This window comes from Microtus pennsylvanicus, chromosome 14 (genome assembly GCF_037038515.1).
Source record: "Microtus pennsylvanicus isolate mMicPen1 chromosome 14, mMicPen1.hap1, whole genome shotgun sequence".
Lineage (NCBI taxonomy): Eukaryota > Metazoa > Chordata > Mammalia > Rodentia > Cricetidae > Microtus > Microtus pennsylvanicus.
Window position 1 is genome coordinate 7,029,072 of NC_134592.1, and position 6,000 is coordinate 7,035,071.

The window sequence follows — 6,000 nt, forward strand, 5'->3', positions numbered from 1 at the left end:
AATTCAAAATGCAACGTGTAGTGACCTGGAAGTGTTTCTACAACACTTGCCCTGGCGCAGTGCACATCTTCATTGCAGCCTTGGTTGCGAACTTGACATATGCACATTCTCTCACACACTGTCACACCATGCAATGCCAACCAAACTTCCCAAGTCACCTCTGCCCAGATTTAAAAGCCTCGTGACTTATGAGGCGCAGTATTTTTACTGTAAATACAAACTTACTGCTCTTATAGAAACAATGGTTTGATTCTGGCAAAGGCTTCTAGTATTTTCCTACCATCATTCATCATGTGACAACTTAGTATATATGTGTTGAATGTTTTATTTCTTATTTATTTTGAGACAGCATCTCACTATGAAGCCCTGCTCGGTCTGGAACTCATAGAGATCCACCTGCCTCTTTGACTTATGAGTACTGGGATTGAATGTGTATACAACCACACCTGTCTAGAATGTTTTATTTATTTTTTAATGATATTTGGGGCTAGTTAGATGGCTCAGTAGGTAAAGATACTTCCCACAAAGACGGATGGCCAGAGTTTGACCCCCAGCCTCAACGGTAGCAGGAGATAACCAAATTCCACATGAAAATGTGCACTGTAGCACATGCAGGCCCCAGGAAAGTAAATAAATGTAATCTTAAAAATTAAAAACTGCTGTTTGACTACAAGGGAGTCTGTCTCTTAAAATAAAAGGCTGAGTGTGGTAATCTCAGCACTGGGTGTGTATGGAGGCAGATTTCTGTGAGTTCAAGGACAGCCTGGTCTACAGAGTTCCCAGGCACCCTGGGCTACACAAACAAATCTTATCTAAAATAATAATAATAACAATAACATAATAATGATACAATTGGGTTGCTTGTATTGCATAAAGAACTTCGTAGTGAATTGTGGCTTGGGAATAGGACAGAATTTCCAACAGTTTTTGAATTGCCCTAAACATATTTATGCTATTGTAATTTATGTAAAGTAACATTCTTAGCTGGGCGTTGGTGGCGCATGCCTTTTATCCCAGCACCCGGGAGGCAGAGGCAGGAGGATCTCTGTGAGTTCGAGGTCAGCCTGGTCTACAAGAGCTAGTTCCAGGACAGGCTCCAAAGCTACAGAGAAACCCTGTCTCAAAAAAACAAACAACAAAAAAAGTAGCATTTTTAGGTATCAAGTTGAAATTTCAATCATAAAAAAAAAGTCAATGATACTCTGTCTCATGACATCAAATATTTGACTAAGATTTAGTTATTTATGCAAAAAGTAAATGAACACATCCACTTCATTAGTATGCAAATTTGCTTTTTTCTTCACCTTTACCTTTTATCTATTTAATGTGTGTGTGTGTGTGTGTGTGTGTGTGTGTGTGCGCACCTGCTTAGTGAACACCTCACTGATGCTTTTCCCTTTCAGGCCTCTGATCCTCTCAACTTTCCTAATGCTGAGACTCCTTAATACCATTCTTCATGTTGTGGTGATCCCCCAACCATAACATTATTTCATTGCTACTTCATAACTGTAATTTTGCCACTGTTATGAATTGTGTCTGATACGTAGGGTATCTGATAAACTACCCCCAAGGGTTGACCTACAGGTTGAGAACTGCTGCTCTAGCAGGATGCCTCCTGCTTTTCTGACATGCCTGCTCAACTCTCCCCATTCCAATCTGCTGGACATACATCGCTTCATTAGCGTTTTCCATGCCCCTGCTACTTATTAGTCCTAGCAGTCTGAGGTCAGGGACCTTGTTTTTGAGAACAAAATAGTCTGGTTTGGTGGAGTGCTCGAGCAGAAGCAGGAGTGTCTGGGGAAGGAGGAGCATGCAGGTGATGGTACCCTCCTCCTGCACAGCAGCGTTCTGACTGCAGTCTGTCTGCCATTCCTGGAAAGAGGAAGAAGTGGAGAATGGTGTGAGTCAGCCTCGGCTTCTCTCCCACACAGATGCTGGGGCTGCAGGAGTGAGAACGGTTCATTGTTGTCTCAGGTTCCTGGCATGATAGCTGTGTGGCCACAGGATGCTCTGTGGAGGTGCTGCACAAGGCTCGTTCTGCCTGAGACCCTGGGATTGCTGTTTTCTTCTGGGTTGGCAGTCATCTGCAAACCTCTGTGAGGGAGTGTCCACCACTGTCCACCCTCCTCCTTTCTTCCTCATTTCTAGTTAGTTGTGAATGTGGTGATTTGCCCACCCAGATGAAGGCACCGCTGTCTTGTGGAACCCTGATCCCCAATGATCTGTGGGCAGGCCACACCCCTAGGAGTATGTTTCATTAGATTCTTTGTGCTGAGTTAGGGCTACCCAGGGTTTAGGAGTCATCTGTGTGGCTAGGATTTGTGTTTGTGTGTTCTGTTTGCATGTGAGTGTGCAGATACATGTGGAGGTCAGAAGCAGATGCGTGACTTCATTACTTGAATTGAGAGGAAGTCTCTCTCTCCCTCTTTTTTTTTTTTAGAATTATTTATTTAGTATACAGAGGGATTTTGGTTGTATATATGTCTGTTGAAGGTCAGTTATGAGCTGCCATGTGGGTGCTGGGAATTGAACCTGGATTCTTTGGAAGAGCAATCAGTCTTCTTAACCACTGAGAGGGAGTCTCTTATTGAACTGGAATCTTACTGCTTCTGCTACTGACCAGTCACCAGCTCTCAGTATCTGCCTATCTTTGCCTTCTAACGCTGGGGTTACACGCACATACAGCCTGAGATCACACTCCAGTCCTGATGCTTGCATAGCAAGCACCCACTTAACCACTGAGCCTCTCCAGCCTCTAGGATTCATTCATTTCTTGAAATAAAGCTCTCCTGTTTATCTTTGTGGGACCTGTTTTCTTGGGGGCAAAAGCTTGTTAAAACATGGTTGGGGGCTCGCAAGACAGCTCAATGGCAGAAGCATCTTAGGCTTGCTGCAACTGAGTTCAGTTCTAGAGCCTGCATATTTGAAGCAGGAAGCAGAATCTCTCAAGGTGTCCTCTGACCTTCACAGGCACTGTAGTATGCATGTGCCATACATACTACTAGACAAATGTAATTTTTTTATATTTACTTATTTATTATGTATACAATATTCATGTCTGCAGGTCAGAAGAGGGCACCAGACCTTTTTTTTTACAGATGGTTGTGAGCCACCATGTGGTTGCTGGGAATTGAACTCAGGACCTTTGGAAGATCAGGCAATGCTCTTAACCACTGAGCCAGGTCTCCAGCACCCTAGACAAATGTAATTTAAAAAGATTTTTAAGTTGGCTGGGCTATGGTGGAGCACACCTTTAATCCCAGCACTAGAGAGGCAGAGGCAGGCGAATCTTTCTGAGTTCCAGGTCAGCTTGGTCTACAGAGTGATAGAATGTGCCAGGGCTACACAGAGAAATACTGTCTCAAAAAACTAATGTCTGTATGTGTGTGTGTTTATGTGTGCTTGTGTGTGTGTTTTAAATCAGTGATTTGGGCCTTGTAGAGGAGAGGATTTTTTCTTAGGCAGAACATATTTCTGGTGGTTTCCCAGAGGTTTCAGGTGCCTTGCATCCAAGGACTGCACTCTACATAAAAGCTCAGTGTTCATTTACTTTGGATCCCCCCAAAACAGAGCTCTCTCCGGAGCTTGCTTTCTAGGTATTTCTGGGCAGTCTGCAAAGGAAATCGATGAAGATTTCTGTGGCCAAATGAGTTTGTCATGGAAGCAGTCCCCAGCTCCAGCAGTACTGAGTGGGAATGGTTTATGCTGATCACACCTGTTGGTTAGAATCAGAGTGACCTGAGGTGCTCATTGGTCACCATACCCAGTGAGGGACTTGTGCACATTCTTCCTTCACCTCACAGAGACCATTGCTCATGGAGACGACTTAGCATACACTGTGGGAGACTCAGGTATCCTGACATCCAGCTTCTGGTTCTTCCCACTGTGTAGGGACCCGTTAACCTGCTTGGTGCATCCAGGTTCTTGCAGTTTGATTCTCTCCCCTGTTCTGTTTCAGACGGGTCAGAGGGGCGGCAGAGTCTGAGAGCAGCGCCGGGAGGGAAGCCTGGGAAGCCTGTGCCGCATGGTATAGACCTGTGAAGGTGCGTTTTCCTCCAGACCACCGATTGTCACTCACCAGCCACTGTGCATCCTGTCCAGGGGTAGGCACCGGACACTAGAGATTCAGTAGGAGCCGCTGGGAGCCAACATTTTAGAGATTAGGAGATTGGGCGGGAGAGATGACTCGGCAGTTAAGAGTACATGTTGCTCTTGCAGAGGACCTGGATTTGGTTCCCAGCATCCAGATGGTGGCTCACCACCATCCTTAATTCTATTTCTAGGGATCCAATGCCTCTTCCAGACTCTGATAAAGGGCACTGAATGCATTTGGTGCATTACATGCTGGCAAAACACCAAAACGTATAAGATTAAAAAGTCTTAAAAATTATGAAATTTTTACCTACATATCTAGGTTTCTGGCACTTGAAACGCAGGAAGTCTTGGCACACTGGAATTCTTATAAGACAGCTGTGTGGAGTCTTGTCTCAGCCAGATGAGCAAAGCCTAGCTTAGGGCCTGACTGCTCATGTGTGAGCACTATTGTGTTGTTCTCCCCCCCTCCCGCGCGCATGCGCGCGCGCGTCACCGTCCAGGCGAGCACAAGTGCATGTTTGTGCACTGTCCTTATCCAAGTGTACATTTGTACCTCACCTGTCCCATCATTCACTTTGGCTTAGCTTACCTCTGCTCATCTTTATTCATCTCAGTCACACATTTGCATGGCCTCCATGTTCCAGCTGTAGAGAATTGGAACGTTCAGCACACTGTGTTGTCTTTGTCTTACTATAATGAAATCACGGAGGCAGGCTAACCTTTTTTAGGGATCTATTTATCTTGTAGTGTTGGGAAGTGAAAGTTCAAACTCAGGCATGCATCCCAGCATGATGGAGGCAGCGTGTAAGAGAGCACACACGTGTTGTGATCGACAGGTTGTGTCTCTGAGCAGGAGACTAAGGAGCCTGGGCACTGCATTAGTGTCCTTTTCTAACGCTGTGATAAAAAGCAACAAAAGCACTTAAAGAATGAAGGGATTGTTTTGGCTCACAGTTGCAGGACACAGGCCATCCTGTAGGGCGGGCATGACCACAGGAGCCTAGCACATTTAGCCTGCAGTCTGGAAGAAGAGAGCAACAAATGCTTAGTTCAGCCCACTTTCCTAGCTTTACACAGTCCAGAAGCCCAACTCAGGAAATAGTGCCACTCCCAGTGGGTGGGTCTCATCCTTTTTGTTGTGGTTGTGTTGTTTTGGGGGGGCGTGTTTTGAGACAGGGTTTCTCTGTGTACATGCTCTAGCTGTCCTGGAAGCTTTGTAGACCAGGCTAGCCTCAAATTCACAGAGATCCACCTGCCTCTGCCTTCTGAGTGCTGGCATCAAAGATGTGTATCACCACTGCCTGGTGGATTTCATTTTATTTATTTATTTATTTAATATTTATTTATTTATTATGTATACAATATTCTGTCTGTGAATGCCTGCAGGCCAGAAGAGGGCACCAGACCTCGTTACAGATGGTTGCGAGCCACTATGTGGTTGCTGGGAATTGAACTCAGGACCTTTGAAAGAGCAGTCACTGCTCTTAACCACTGAGCCATCTCTCCAGCCCGGATTTCATTTTATTGATCCAAGGAAGATAACTTGCCAACAAGCATGCCCAGAGGCTTGTTTCTAGGTGATTTTATATCTCATCATGTTGACAGTTAAGACTGAGCATCGTAGGTAACAAAGCACCACATAGTGCTAGAATTAAGACATCAGAAATTTATTTTCTCAAGCGGGAGCTGCCATAGATCAGTGCTAAGTGCTTACTGCTTTTTTGGGCCTTGGATCTCAAGGTCAAACTGTCTGTCCTGCTTCCAGTGTAAGCCGACAGCTTGGTAGTGTCCCTTGCTTGTATTTGCAAAGCTCCAATCTTTATAATATTGTGTTTTGTTTATTTGCTTATCACACACATACACCACATAGAATATTTTAAGGTGTGTTGTTTTTGTTTATGCTCT